This window comes from Leiobunum rupestre, chromosome 7 (genome assembly GCF_980474605.1).
Source record: "Leiobunum rupestre chromosome 7, qqLeiRupe1.1.hap1, whole genome shotgun sequence".
Classification (NCBI taxonomy): Eukaryota; Metazoa; Arthropoda; class Arachnida; order Opiliones; family Sclerosomatidae; genus Leiobunum; species Leiobunum rupestre.
In genome coordinates, this window is record NC_143390.1 from 49,685,551 (window position 1) to 49,702,265 (window position 16,715).

Consider the following 16,715-nt stretch of genomic DNA (forward strand, 5'->3'; position numbering starts at 1 on the left):
GGCAGTTTCAACACGTCCAGATTTTGCCCATCAAGACAGCGTTCTAAGTCAACTTAATACAAGCTATGACCAGAAACATGGGGCTGCTAGAAACGTATCCTGCGTTATTAATAGGAGACTTAATCATGGCTTAGAATTCAGGAAGACTAGATTGGAAATCAAAGGATTCGCTGACGCAGACTGAAGCGGTTGTATCAAAGACCGAAAATCAAATACTGAATACATTTTCAAACTGGCTGGAGCCGCTTGTTCCTGGGAATCGAGAAAGCAACGCACCGTCGGTTTATCCAGTACTGAAGCCGACTACATGGCTCTATCTGACGCGGCAAAAGAAGCCATCTATTTGCGTGGTTTCCTGAGCGAGCTTCGTTTTCCACTTGAGACGATTGTGTTATATAACGACAATCAAGGAGCACAGAAACTGGTGCGAAATCCTGTTTTCCATGCCAGAACAAAACACATTGACATCCGGCACCATTTCATACGGGATTCCTCTTAGAAAGGATTAATCAACGTCCAGTACTTGCCAACTGAGGAAATGCCCGATGATGTCCTAACCAAAGCATTGTTTGGTCCGAAACATCAATCCTGTGTTGAAGCTCTTGGTATCCGGTTGTCTACTTCAGAAGAAACAAGACCTTAGATCTTAAAGGGGACTGTTGGAAATAATGTAATATCAAAGGTCGTCTTATCGTGTTATCTCGAGTTGCGTTCCATATTGGCTTTATGGCGTCCTTAAAAAAATGTGTTTTTAACGTTTTGTATGTCAGTCAACATGTGGAAGCAATTTAATTAACCCTGTAAAAATAATCATTCTACAAATCCTCGAGTCCTTCTTGTTCCAACACCTAGCCCCTTTTATACTAAAATATGTTCAAAAATGATTCTTACTTTTACTAATATTCAGGGTTATGCTTAAGATATGACAAGATATTTAAGGATACATGTACCAAAGAGCGCTGTTTAGACTAATATACCTGTGTTAAATAACTTTAAATATGGATAATATACGCCTAAAATGCATTTATAAATGGAAATCACACGATATCGAATATTACTGTTTTTGGCATTCCTTCTCCTTACCTTGGAGTACGTTTTGACGCGAGGGGGCGAAAATAAGGCAGTTATTAGACAAACCTGTCCGGAGCTGCTCCCAACACCTAGATGCCCCGTACAATTGAAAATTTACTTGGCAGGAATACATAACAGCGCTAAACGCCACGAAAAATACAGCCCCAGGAGAAGACAACATCTCAAACCTTATTCTACAGAACCTCCCTACAGCTCTACATAATACAGTTTTACACTTCCTCAATCAAGTCTGGTTTTCCCATGAATATCCCAAAACATGGAACAATGGCGTCATACTCCCATTTCCGAAGCCCGGAAAGGATCCCACAAACCCAGAAAACCATAGACCCATAACACTACTCTACTGCCTGAAGAAATTGTATGATAAAATGGTCGACAACAGACTGAACTACTATTAGACACGAGTCATCCTATCGGGCAAGACCAGACTGGCTTCCGCAAGGGTCACACCTCACTGGAACACACAACCGCCATCGCCAGGCTCGCGGAGAATGCTTTGTCAACTGGGAAAATCATGGGAATCGTCTTCCTGGACCTGAAAGACGCATTTGGAAGTATCCACCCAAATATACTGTTAGCTCAACTACAACAAAAAGGCATCCATGGCCTCTTGCTATAATGGATTCATAACTTTTTGTCTCAAAGGACAGCTAGGGTTCTATTACGAGACACCTGGTCCGATCCCTTTTGTATGAATAAAGGCCTACCCCAAGGAAACCCCCTGAGTCCGACCCTATTCACCGTGGCGATTGATGACTTGGGAATTGATTTCGCGGAAAACGTCTCTAAAGGCAAACACGCGGATGACATTGCATGCTGGACCTTCCGTGCAGTACAGGACAACCTACAAACAAGCCTTAACTTAACAGCGGCTTATATTGAGTCCCACAAACTCCAATTACAAACCAACAAAACAAACTACCTCTTGATAACAAGGAAATGACGAACTCCTGGAGACATTCAGCTCCACGTAGACGGAACTCTCCTTGATGAAGCTTTGTCCTATAAATATCTAGGAATATGGTTTGACCAAAAGCTATCCTGGAAAAAACACATTACCCAACTGAGTTCCCGATGCTCCAACGACCTCAATCTGTTAAGAGCTATAATGAGCCAATCCCGGGGGGCCTCTCGGAAAGCCGGCTTGAGAATATACTCCCAGATTATCCGAAGTAAGATGGACTACGGAGCCACACTATACTCCACAGCATCAACCACAAACCTAAAACCCTTACAAAAAATCCAAAACTCTGCTTTACGCATTATTTTGTGCTTACCCAAATCCTCCAGTGCCGATGCTATGCACGTCGAAGGTGCCTTACTTCCTTTGACGGACAGATACGAAGAACTATTAATACCTCAACTCTGCCGTAAGACCACGTCACCAATACCGGACTCGGAGGCAGTATTCCCCAAAAGGCTTCGCGAACGATGACGACAGCCGTTGGCGGACAGGCTACAATATCTCCAATATCAGCTAAAGGTGGACAATAAAACCCAAGATGAAAAGAGTAAAATAGTTCAGCTGAATGCAGCCACAATCCCACCATGGTTTGAACCAAACTTTGAAATAATAGATTCGTGGCTACCTGGTAGCAAGCGGACTTCCTCTAACAAGGAGTTTCGACAATTATTTTATTCGCAACTGGACATCATAAAAGGGAAAACAAAGGCTTTAACAATATACACCGACGCATCGATGGAACCAGGGAGCCCCGTCGCGACCGTTGGACTATACATTCCAGACATGACTTGGGAAAGAACTTATACGATTAACGCATCCCAAGCCATATCCAGAATTGAGCTCTTTGGCATGGTGGAAGCCTTGAGACACGCCAGGCAGCTGAACCATCTAACCTTTGACAAAATAATAATATGTACGGATTCCAAACCAGGACTACTATCACTGAAAGGCAACACAGATATAGGACCCTCTGGTCACCACGTTTAAGGTAGAAGCTCTCTCATCCCCATGGCAATTAGCCTTAATATGGTGTCCAGCGCACTCCGGAATCGAGGAAAACGACAGAGCAGACCAGATCGCTGGGGAACGGAGACAAACTCGAACAACAACAACGGACTTCTGGTTACCCCAAACGACACGTGAACTGAAGAACATATGTAAAAAACGTTTCAAAACTCTATACTGTTCCGAGAGGCAAACGCGGAGGAAAATATTCCCGCCATAAAAAAAAGCAGGAGCGGGGGACAAAGTAACAATAAACGCTTTCCTAACATTTTGGAACACATTTCTACGACTCAACAAAAGATACCCGTACGAAAACAACAATGACGACGGAAGACGGTAAGCTGACTTTCCAAAAATTATCGACTGATGCTATTACTCCTGTTCGCCGGTCGGACAGGGCAGCGGGCCTTGACTTATTTTGTGCGGAGGCAAAAATAATACCATCCTTCAAACAAGACAAAGTGAAAACAGACCTAGCCTTCGAAATTACCAAAGGCCACTACGGACTTCTAGCGGCGAAGGAATTCTCACTCGAAAGGGGACTACATATCGGAGGAGGAGTGATCGACGCAGAATACCGGGGAAATGTTCAAATGATCATTTTCAACCTGTCAAACACGGATGGGACGATCAACAAAGGTGATAGCGTTGCGCAACTTATCATATCCAAAATTATACTTCCGGACACGGAGCAAGCACCAGCTCTCTCTTCAACAGAAAGAGGAACCCAAGGATTTGGCAGCTCGGGTACCACCTAAAACAAAGGATTCCAGGTTAAAGATCCTCAACAATCCAGACAAACTTATGCTCCCTTGTATATTACAACTTTGAAATTATCATTGAAAAAAAAATCATAACAAATAACGGCGGTCCGGATGTGAGGACTAAATGTGTCCCAACCATCCTTATCAAACTAATAAAATAAAATAAATAATGTTTAACCTCGACGGAAACTCTGTGGCTAAATTAAAAATGAGGCGGTTTTCTTCAGCGCGGCGGCCTTTCGTGGGAAGATTAGTAGTTTTCATGACGCGGATGAAAACGCCATTGATGTTGTGAACGTGATTAAAATGTTGGGTGACGTGGTACTTTGTTGGCGTCTTTCTAATGTCATTGAATACCACTAATAAGAACCTTTTTGAAGTTTCACAAGCTCATTTAAAAAAAATATATATATATAATATATACAGGGTCTTTTTTTTTGCTCGGAAAAGTGTTTTTTTTCAAAAACTATTTATAGTACCGATTTCAAATTTGGAAGGTCAATTCTCTATACCGGGGGACATCAGTTTCAGAAATTTGAGCGTTTTCGGTAATGTTTTTCACCAATTTTGAAAAATTATTTTTCGACCACTAGGTGCGAGATAAAAAATTTCTATTATAAAGTTGTAGGCCGTCATCGAAAACCCTTAAAAATTGTTCACTCGACGAAAAACAATTTATTTATCAGTGAAAATTCGAGCTTGAAAAATTTACAAGTTGGTGAAGCCAAATTACGATTGTTTGAAACGATAATTGAAACCGAATTACCTAATCCAGTTGAAACTTTGGTTAAAAAAACGACCGGATTTAAAAAACACGAGGCTATAGGTCTGAAATCTTCGCAGAAAGACATCCAAATGGAGCACCATCTGTAAATACAGTAAGACGAGCAATTCACGATTTCAATCAATTTGGTAACTTGCAACCTAGGTTTCGCGGATTGGGTCAACCGGATTTAGACTTCGAGAACAATGTACTCGCGTACTTTGTGGCATATCCTCGTCACAGTTGCGCTAACGCCGCTGCTGATTTGGGTTGTTCTGCAAATCGTGTGTGGAAAATTCTTCGTAAGAATCGCTATCACCCATACAGAGCTACGCTCCACCAAGGACTAATTGACGGAGACCATCAAATACGTTATGAATTTAGCAACTGGTTACTAAATGCTGTGCAAGAAGATAGACAATTTTTGCGCCATGTTTTGTTCTCCGACGAAGCGTCATTTTCTAGAGATGGGCCCTTTAATCATCAAAACAGCCATCTTTGGTCTGACATCAACCCACATTGGGGTTTTGAATATCATCACCAGGTTCAATTTGAACGGGTCAATGTTTGGGTTGGACTTGTTGGAAACCGTTTGATTGGTCCCTTTTTCCTGCCGACGAACCTCAACGGCCAAAGGTATTTACATTTTCTACAGAACGAACTGAGTGACGCAATCGACGACCTTCCATTGGCTGAAAGACGTCAGTTGTGGTTTCAGCAAGATGGCGCCCCTCCGCATTTTCCCCGGCAAGTAACTGAGCACCTCAACAACGAGTTTCCTGAAAGGTGGATAGGGAGAAATGGTCCAGTGCATTGGCCAGCAAGGTCACCTGACCTAACACCGCTGGATTATTTTCTCTGGGGATTCGTTAAAGCAAAGGTATACGCCACGCCCATTGAAACTAGGGAGGAACTCATTAGACGAATAATCAGTGCTTGCCGAGACGTCACACCAGAAATGGTAGAGAAAGCGTTTGAGAACTTAATTGTCCGCGCACAAACCTGTGTTGCAGCCAATGGTGATATTATTGAAAATGTTTTGTAAAAATTTATGTGAATAAAATATCTGCATTTAAAAACCAAACGTGTACATTTTTTAAGTGTGAAAACTCTACTACGTTTGTATTAGACTTGTTCCCTTTTCAATTATCGTTTCAAACAATCGTAATTTGGCTTCACCAACTTGTAAATTTTTCAAGCTCGAATTTTCACTGATAAATAAGTTGTTTTTCGTCGAGTGAACAATTTTTAAGGGTTTTCGATGACGGCCTACAACTTTATAATAGAATTTTTTTATCTCGCACCTAGTGGTCGAAAAATAATTTTTCAAAATTGGTGAAAAACATTACCGAAAACGCTCAAATTTCTCAAACTGATGTCCCCCGGTATAGAGAATTGACCTTCCAAATTTGAAATCGGTACTATAGATAGTTTTTGAAAAAAAACACTTTTCCGAGCAAAAAAAAAGACCCTGTATATATAAATTTGTATTTAGTGTTTTGGCTAGATTTTGCGTAGTTATGGCACGTTTTATTTAATATCGCAGATCACTTTTTTTATGAAACAAAGTAGGGGAAACTAAAATATATTTATTTATGAAATTAAACTGCGCTACTTCGGCTGATAGGCCTTTAAGGCGAAGGTACAAGTTTAATAAATATATTTTAGTTTCCCCTACGTTGTTGGTCTTTTTTACCTCTTCAACCGGTGGTTCTCGTTTTCTTGCATTCACTATTTTTATAATTTTCCCAATGTTTTCCTATAACTTACTATAGAATTTGGAAGGAATTTAACTAAAACTACGGCAGTTATCGACTCAAGCAGATTGGAACCAAAATGTTTTTCACCATATTGAAAGTTGGAGCACACTCGGAATTAAATTAAAAAAAATTCCTTCAAAACCCACCCTCATGAATATCTTAATCTTTATTGTACTCAATTTTCAATAGAAATGATCCTACATTTTCCTATATTTACAAATAATTCCCCATTTTAAATCGTCAAAATCGGCAACACATTACCGGTGCCGGGAGTAGTGGCTTACTCCTGTAATCCCAAGCGTCTGGAAGGCAGAGATTGTGGATGGCCGTGTGAGGTCAACCACCAATCCCCCAACCGGTGGTCGGTATACTTCCGCCACGGGTGTCCCCACACCTGTCCCCACGTTAGTAGTAGGGTGCTACTACCCATGCTGGATTTGTCACCTGTCCGGGCTAGGTGGACGCTGGCGTAGGGCACTATGATGATAGTCCTCCGGTGGTGTGGTCTCTGTTACTACGTACACCGGGCTATAAATTCTGACACACTGTCCCCACGTATCCCCCCGTTGGCGTGGCCGTTACACATATCTCGCCCTGATTAATCAGATCTTCGCCGGGTTCGCGGTCTTCTCAGACTCAATCAGCCCTTATTTCTTCCTTCTTTGAATAAAAAAAAACACGTTACCGGTTTTCCTATAAACCTTTTGGGGTTTGAGTGTGATCAAATGCCGGGAGTAGTGGCTCACTCCTGTAATCCCAGGCGTCCGGGAGGCAGAGTTTGTGGATGGCCGTGTGAGGACCACCACCAATCCCCCAACGGGTGGTCGGCGTACTTCCGCCACGGGTGTCCCCGCCCCTGTCCCCACGTATCCCCCCGTTGGCGTGGCCGTTACACATATCTCGCCCTGATTAATCAGTTATTGTGTGCTGGTGTCTAAGGCCTTGGGTCGACACCGATATGTGGATATCAAAAAAAAAAGTGTGATCAAATTGATATCGTTATCGGAAAAAGTTTAATAGGTATTGGGATTGGTATATGTAGCTAAAAGAGCGTTATGATTGCGAATATGAAATTTATTCACTTTAGTGGCATTGATATATTATCTTAATATTGAAGTTGTAAATAACATAATATTACAAAAAGGAACGCTTTGAAGGAATACCCAGTTTAAATAAAAATCAAAAATGAAACTGTAGTAACGCTCACGCCACAAGTGTTAGGTGTCACCAACAGCGGCTTAGCCTTAATGTCTGATGGGGCATTATTGGCGATCATTTAGTAGACCTTTTGTTTTACCACTAAGGTTAAATGGAGTGGCATACCAAATTGTTTAGCCAGATACTTTACCAAATTTACTCGAAGACTTGCCATAAAAAAACAGGACAACGCTTGTGATTCTTGCACGTCGGAGCTCCAGCTCAATTTAGCTCATCTGGTTGCTACGTTTCCTTCAAATGATGTTAATAGTTCAGATCTACACCCACGCGATTTTTTACCCTTACCTGAAGGATTTGGTGTAAAAGACAGAAGAACGTGAGCATATGCAATAACGCATAATTGCAAATTTTTAGACAATCCGTAACATACTTGTAATTTTCCGACGATTACTTGAATCATTTGCGCGACGTATCACGTTGTTATTAGAGCCATATATGTCTCCTCTTCGTCTTCTGTAATACCTTGCGCTCTCCCGACCACTAGCTGGCTGTAGTGATCACTTTTCTCTTATTCGTCTTTCTATCAAACTTAAACGTCCATCGATCTGTAACCCCTCATTGAGAACTCTGTTTCTGGTACAATCTTTGAGCTTCTAGACAATTTCCTTGAGCTCGTTTGCACAATAAGCGCATGTAGGCGTATTTGTAATTGGTAAAATGTTATATATGAGCCACAGACAAGATTAATTTTTTTAAATCAATTCCTTAAGGACTTTGTCAACATTTGTATCTTTAATTTTGGATTCAATTAAAACATTCCTTACGGTAAAATTTTGTTTTGGTCTTTATTTGGAGTAGCATCGGTAGTTTGAAATAGCTTGTATCCCTTCTCAGACTTAAGTTCAATAATGATTTTTTGCCACTTGTTATAAATTTGATGGCTTTACTGATTAAACCTTTTTATCATTTTTCCTTGCCTTGTTGACTCGCGTGGTGTCAACGTTTATTTTGTAATAGCGGTGTACGCTTTCAGCCTCTAAAGCCATTGTGTCGTAGTTCGAAAGAATGGCTTTCAATGAGCCTTTGTGGGGTAGTTCTTTTTTCAAAAGATGTCGCTGGTGTTGATATCCAAAAGGCGGTCCTTATAGGTACCCCTTGCGTTGATTGGATCGTTTATAAATTGGTCATTAACATAAATTACAAAAATTATAAACAATATTTTTACATGGGATATATAATTAAGGTTAAAGCCCACTAATTAGAGTATAATTTGTCTTACTAAAATACTCTACAATGGCTCTGTGACCACGTTTTCATTCACCACGCTCTCCAGTAAAGTCTCGTTTTTTGAAAAATCGGATATTTTTATGGCCATCTCTAATAACAGGGGCCTTTTCGCAATAGAAGTGGCAAGGATAGAGTCACCACTTGCTTTAAAAATCAATGTAAGCCTGCGACGTTTCAAGCGAATAACATCATCAGTAACAAGACGCCTATAAATAAAAAATGCAATCTTTATTTATTACCAGTATATGGAGATTTATTTTTATCTCGTAAGAGATCTATTGCATACTTCTCGTAAAATTTTGGTTATATATTTCTGGTAAAATATAACAACAAGTATGTTATGGAGAAGCACAATCTTTTATAATGGAAAAATTATAGTTCGGTCGATATTCTTGCTCATGGCGAGCTAGTCGCTAATTAAGATGGTTTATCGATCTAAGTACGACTAGTTTATTCTTGTTAAAACTTTATATTTTCTTTTCTTTTCATAAAATAACGTAGGCTTATATGTACTCACATAAGGTAGTTGAGTCATTTCTCTTTTACGCAGGTAAAATCTAATTTCAAGTCATGAATTTTGTTTCGAAGAATACCGGGTCTGATTATGTCAGAGTTAAAATAAGCTCAGTAAGTATCATTGCGACTGTAGGATACTGGTGACCGTAGATATATAAGAGTATTAAACAACCGATAATATTAACAGTATAGTTACTTTCATTATACCAACAATGTAAGTGTAATAATTTATTTAAGTTCGTTAAATATGGTTTTAAAATAGTATTTTTAAATAACTATGTGTTGCTTTGCAGTTGCGCGCAGTTCAAAATATTGCCCTTAACAAATGAAATAACTAAAAACCCAGTTTCCAAAAATGTTGTCACTTAACGAATCAAATAGACATAAAAGTATTATTAATAATAACGATGGAAATTAACTGACGAAATTTTAACATTTATTTGACCATTTTCAAATAAATACCCAACGTTGAATAGAGTCTCCTAATATTGAGCTCAAAGGTGGTCAAATTAAACCGGAAAAATCCCAATATTTCGCCGAAGCCCGACAAACCAGCAACCAAAGAAATTATTATCAAAATTGTATTTAAAGAAATCACCGAAATTTTTGGTGTTTGCCCACATCTATTTTATTGATATAACAGGACAAACTGGTCCAACGCTAGGACATGGACGATAAGGCAACGACGTGGGGACCATTGCATAGCGTTTAAACGGAGCGACTTAATCAGTTAAATAATGCTTGTAAGACTCTAGTATGACCGTTAAGTATTTTCTGCTATAGCAGGGTACACGACGACGAAATATTAAGTATGGATTGTACTGCTCTGGCCTCTTAACCATTGCTGCTTTCGAAGACGGTTCGATGGCTTTTGTGAAAAATTCTTAAGGAGCTTGCCCCACATTTCTTTCAGCGTCTCGCAATCTGCATTCATGTTCTGGACCATGTGGGAAAATGCTGACCAAATGTGGTACTGAACGCTACTTGATATTTCCCCAGGGTAGCTGAGGCTGTGGTTCTTACTGGTTTCGTGATTTATCCCGTTTCAATGTCATTTAAGACATCGCTGACTTGTCTATTCCAGCTTCACCAATTCTCAATGTCATGACGAAGAAGGCCTCCATCGTAAGAGAATCAGGATTTAGTAGACCCAGAGCCTCTAATGAGCATCTTAACGGCGGTGGCGCGGTGGAAGCGTGCTCGGCCCATAAATTGCAGAGCCCAACCGGACTAAATTATCAAACCCACGGTTTAAAAGACAATTGGTTAAAATAAAATATTAAAACAAGAGTTACATAGCTTACAGCAAATAAGACTGATGCTTGACCAACGGTTCTAAATAAAGCTATTATTGTTTCTTATAATAATATCTTCTAATTTTAATTTTGAAAACACCTTACGCTTATCGATAAATACTATAGAATAAAAACACGTTCATAAGCGCAAGTAAAAATATTTACTTGCGCGTTTTTATTCTATAATATTTATTAATAATATCTTCGTCACTTTTTTATCTTCACCATATTCTGATAAAATAATAGTTGTAGAATTTTCAATTTAGATTAGCAATTCCAATATGTTGAAAATTATAAATATAATATTAAATTTTTCATAGTTTGACTGAAAATATGTATTTCTTAATATTTAATATTTTTTATCTCATAGTTTGGCTGCAGTATATCGTTATTTTACAATTCGTGGGCAGAATTAGTTTGTAACACTTTGGAGAAATGTAACAAAACGTAAATAGATTTTTATTTAAAAGTATATTTTTTACCAAGTACGAATGACTCTGTTGAGACGAATTTTAGCCAGTCCACCGCACGGTCTGCCATTATGCTCCTACCGTTAAACATCAACTAAAGCAGCCCACTATCTCATTGATTCCCAAAACACTGATTCATAAGAACATTTTTGACGAACTTCGCAAAACACGCTGCCTCTTAATTAACCCACTCCTCGAAAGTTTAAAGGCCTAGGATTTCTTCTGCCTGCTTTCCTTGAAGTTTTCTTTCCGCCGCGCAAATATCCTGGTGGTAGGCCAAACGCACAACACGTTGGCCTACCACCAGGATATTTGCGTGGCGGGAAGAAAACTTCAAGGAAAACAGGCAGAAGAAATCCTAGGCCTTTAACGACATTTCTCGCGTTAACTGTTGGACGAAGTACCTGTATTCTCAAAAAATCTGCGCCTATTACTACAAAATATGTTCAATTACATTAAGACAACTCTTTTATATTCAAATTATAGTTAAATTTGTTCAATAAAAAGATGTATAGCAACTCGGCGGGCTAAGAATGCTTTGCAAAAATGTTACCTCTTGTGAATAAGCCTTAAGTATTCCGACGCCATTGACAGACCCGGTTTGTTTTATTTCGCCCCCCTTTTTTCAACCAAAATGCCCGCCGATCGTCCTAAGAAAGTCATTCTCCTTAGGTTTAAATAAATACATACCTAATTTCATCTTTGATTATTCATTTTCTCATCTTAAGGGTTGAAGCAGTCTTGGCTAAGGACTTCGACTTTCAATGGCTATCGCTTCAGACATTAATTTCAAACATGGTATTATTGCTCTTTTCACGAGTATTTCCTTACGAAAATTTTATTCGTAAAAATTTGTATCCGTCTAGAATCAAAACGCAACCAGTTTGAATTCAATTCTGATGGAATCCAATAATATTTATTAAATCGAATAAAGTGGAATTTCATACATTTGTAATTGCAACAAATACATTTATAAAAGTTTCGGATCTAATCTTCCAAAATCGAATTTGACTCTGCGCCATTCTGGATGCAGTTTTTGAATCCAATTTGATCTACCATTAGCGTAAGGGCTATCTTCATATTGGTTGTCACGCAATAGAAAATTCGTGGTTCTGTGACTGTTTTCATGTATGTCGGTACCACTCAATCCACACAATGTTTTATAATAATAATCTTAAAAACATTTAGATATTTTTAAAGCTATGGGATTTAAAAATGTCGAAAAAAGCTCTATTTCATTCTTATTTGATCTGGCCAGAAAACGTGTGCTTATTTTCTATCCGTGGAATTTCAGATATCGGCCACTGTTCATAGAAACAATTTTTATCAAACAAGTAAAAAAGAATAAAAGAAACGTGGAATAAGTCACCATCTAGCGACACCACGAAACGTATTAAGCACGCTGGCTTTATAACGGTTTCTGTGTTATTTTTTTAATTTTTGCAAAGACGTGCTTTTATTTTGCATTATTTTCAAAATGAGATCCAAAGCTTTAGATTTTAGAGTAAATAGGTTTTAATGAATTATATGTCGTTTAAGTCCATCTATTAGTTGTACCAGTTTCTCTTTAGAAACATTTTACATTAGAGACACTTTCTAACACATATATTAACTTAAAGAATCATGAAACTCGGAAACGAAGTTGCATACCCATTGTACATAGTTCGCACTAGAAAGCTAACATCCCAAATGCGATCTCGTAGGGCGTAAAATACAAGCTTGCATAGCCTCTGAGTCATGCATACTCGTCAAATTTAATTAAAAAATAATAATTATCGATCCCTAAAAAAGTATGAACAAAACAATCGATAAATACTAACACTTTCGCCTCGCAGCAAGAGAAGCCGGGTTCGATCCTAGCTTGTGGCACTGGGTGAAAACTCCTTCTGCGTTGCAAGTTCTCTCCTCACTGGTTTAAGGGGTTTCCCCCCGAGCTCTTCGGTTACCCCTTCCATAAAAACTTGTATAGGTTAACGGTAATAGTTAGTGTAGGGAGCTGTTGGCTCGCGTGGCATGCAGGGCTTGCCACCACCCTCCTACGCATTGTAACCCGGACACCTGAATTAATGGCTTTAAAAGTCGCTCGATGACTTAGGCCTAGGGTGGTGCCTTGGGTATTAGCCTAGCTGATTATTATTATTATCATTATTATTATTACAGAAGTTGCTCTACCAATCAATTTAGTGCGTCAATGCTAGAACAAATATGATTCGAAAATTGTATTCCACAATTGGAAAGAGTTAAAATGCGATATATTTGATTCAATTACAATGCAAAAATTTCATCTGTACTCCGATTTTATCAAAATTATTTGATCACCAAAAATTGAACGCGTCAAAATTTCAGTTGGATCCAAATTTGGGCATTTAATCAAGTAATTTTCGTAAGCGATGTCTTTCAAAATCGTATTACATCCATAAGATTGGCACAACATTCTGATTTCCAATAGTATTGAAACTTTTTTTCAGACTTATGACATGGTACTATTTGGCAGTGAAATCACATATGGTAATTTTCATAATATCAATATTTCACTTGGATATTGCCTCCAAGAAATCAATATTTTAACAAAAAATCCTAAGGAAAGAGTGAAGTACAGTGCAAATTATTTCCTGATATCCGACTGGAACGTAAGTGGCAATTAGGCCTAAGGTGGTACCTTGGGTATTAGCCTAGCCGATTATTACTTAGCTTTCAAACTAAGCTCCCTTAGGGCCCTTGTATTATTTGTCTCGATACTTTAGTAATTTTAAGTTTAAATATTTTCCTTGTGCAAAGGAATTTGAATTTAGGTAGAATATTATTAAGCCCAATAGAAAATGGATAAAGGCTAAAGAAGATTTAATCAGAATTGTTATAAAATTAAGTTGTTATAATATCTTGAGATAAAAGAGAATAAAACATTTATTAACTGTACTCGATTACATCGTATAGTGAACTGGTTTTTACTATTCCTTAACTTCAATCCGCCCTCTAACCCCGCCGGTGGCGGCCTCTACTTTCTTATTAAAACCATAGTCACATGTTCTTATTTACATATAGTCACATGTTCTTATTTACATATTACATCAACCTTCTTTTTTTTTTTTATTCATGTCCATATCGGAGTGTAGGTTTTATAGGTCTGTCTCTGTTTGAATGAATTTGAAGTCTTTGTCGTTTCTGAGAAGTGAAGGGTAGAGTGGCTGGGAATGGTGAAGGTACTAGGTCCTTGTCCAGTGGCAGAGGTCGCGGTGAGTTTCCGGGCACTATCGGATCTGGATGTCTTACTCCCGGGCGCACATTAGGGTGTGGAGAGGTCCCTGGAACAGTTGTTGATGTATTTGATCGTATTTTGATTATAGAAGGTTGAATGGTTGGAAGATCAGGATGGGAAGTAACTTGATTTGGTAATTTCCGTTGAGTAGGTGTGGCTGTTGTTGTTGGTAGAGTCATCTGTGGTGAGACCGATGTAGCTGGTTCTACCAGTGACGCCTGGTGTTGCACCGGTGGTATAGGTATATTCGCAGCTTGTTGTGCTGCGGGAATTAGCGCTTTGACGACCGGTTGAATGGATGTACGGTACTGAACCACAGTTGATGGTCTTTGGCTCGCTGTCGTCAATGATGGGCTTTTATTTTCAAACCGCGTTGCTTCTGGAGGTGATTGTGGACCCAAGTCTGGGGATGACAGTACTTCCTCCGAATCTGCTTCCCTTGTAGTGTCTATGCGCAGATGATATCTTGATCGCCGAAACGTGTTTCCTTCCACCGTTTTAATAATGTAAGAATGTGGTTCTTTAGCCAAGCTAATGATGGTGGCTGGTAGCCATGTCCGGTGTGCTGTGTAGTAGAGTATCCGTTGACCGACTCGTAGATGATGCGGTGTGAGGTGTCGCTGAGCCTGATCTTTGCGGACCATCTCTTCTTGCCGAGTTTGTAACGCCTGGTCGATGTCGTATGTTGGAAAGTGTGGTTTTAAGGCAGCATTCGTTGTTGTTAATGGGGTCCTTATACGGCGTCCCATCAGCATTTCAGCTGGGGATGGAAGTTTTCCGATTGGCGTGGCCCGATATTCCATCAGTAGATATTGTATATCACGGGCGTCCTGGGTGGCCTTAATTACCATGTTTTTAATTGTCTGTATCGTTCGTTCGGTCATGCCATTTGAACGTGGGTAATATGGGCTAGATGTTACATGTATGACGCCCCATTGATCCAAGAAGTGTCGGAATTGCTGTGAATTAAATGGTGGCCCATTGTCGGATACTAGGCGTTGCGGTGCTCCGTGACGTGCGAAATGTGGATTTAAAAACTTGATTACGGTAGCTGTGTCGGTTGTCGGTAATTCGGCTGCCTCGACATACTTAGAATAGTAATCGACTAAGAGTATTAGATTCTTCTTCTTGATATGAAATAGATCCGTGCCAATTGTTTCCCAGGGCAAGGTCGGTACTGCATGTGGGTGTAGTGGTAATGAGTGATTGATAGGGTTTCGTGTTCGACATGTTGGACAGCGCCGGATAAATTCTGTGATGTCAGCGGTGATCGATGGCCAGTATACATTCACCCTTGCTCTAGCTAAACATGCATTAACGCCTTGATGAGCAATATGTATTTGCATCATAATGTCGGTACGTAGCGTTTCACGGACATATAGGCGGTCACCTCGATATATGAGACCCTCTGCCTCATGAAGTTCTTCTTTCAATGCCCAGAATGGACGTAGATTGGCATGTAGTCTATCCATAGCTGATGACCAGCCATGGCGTATGTGGTATAGTAGTTCTTGAGAGGTGATATCTTGTGTGATGGCTTGTCGGAAAGCCAGTTGTTTGGTGCGTGAGAGTACCGTTACTGAATGGACTGCAGCACAAGGACCTTCTAGTTCATTCGTGTCGATGTCCATCTGAGGTAGTGGAGCTCTTGATAATGCATCGGCGACTGGAAGTTGAGTTCCTGGGACATATTCGATAGTAAATGTGTAGCGTAATAGGCGTAAGACGAGTCGTTGCAAACGAGGTGATAAAAGATATAGAGGCTTGTGTACTATCGATGTGAGCGGCTTATGGTCCGTTTGGATGGTGAATCGTGTACCAGCCACGTAATAATCATAATGTTCACAGGCATGAACGACGCCGACAAGTTCTTTCTCGATCTGTGAATATTGTTGTTGCGTACTGTTGAACGAAGTTGACGTGTATTCGACGGGTTTCTGGTTCTGCATCATTACCGCTCCAACTCCAATAGGACTGGCGTCAACGGAAATAGTTGTTTGTGCTTTCGGGTCGAAGAGCGCCAAGACTGGTGCTGTTGTGATGATGTGTTTTACCCTCCGGAATACCTTTTCAGCATTGTCATCCCATTGAAAGACCGTGTCTTTTTTAAGTAGCGCACGTAGAGGAGCCGTCTCCTGAGAGTAATTCGGGAGAAATTTTGCCAAATAGTTCACCATCCCCAAGAGACGTTGTAGTGCAGTTTTATCTGTTGGTGATGGAAATGCGTCAATAGCTTTGGTTTTGGAAGGGTCTGCATGAATACCTTGTGGAGTAATAATATGTCCCAAATAGCGAACTCTTGATACAGCCAACTGCATTTTCTTAGAGCTGAATTTCAGTCCGGATTGACGAGCCCTGTCTAGGACACTGCGAAGAAGCGGGTTG

General features: G+C 39.7%; 1 pseudogene; it reads left to right on the forward strand.

Moving 5' to 3' along the window:
• The first annotated feature begins 3,381 nt into the window (after positions 1-3,381).
• LOC149936648 (deoxyuridine 5'-triphosphate nucleotidohydrolase pseudogene) lies at positions 3,382-3,819 on the forward strand (annotated as a pseudogene).
• The last annotated feature ends 12,896 nt before the right edge of the window (positions 3,820-16,715 follow it).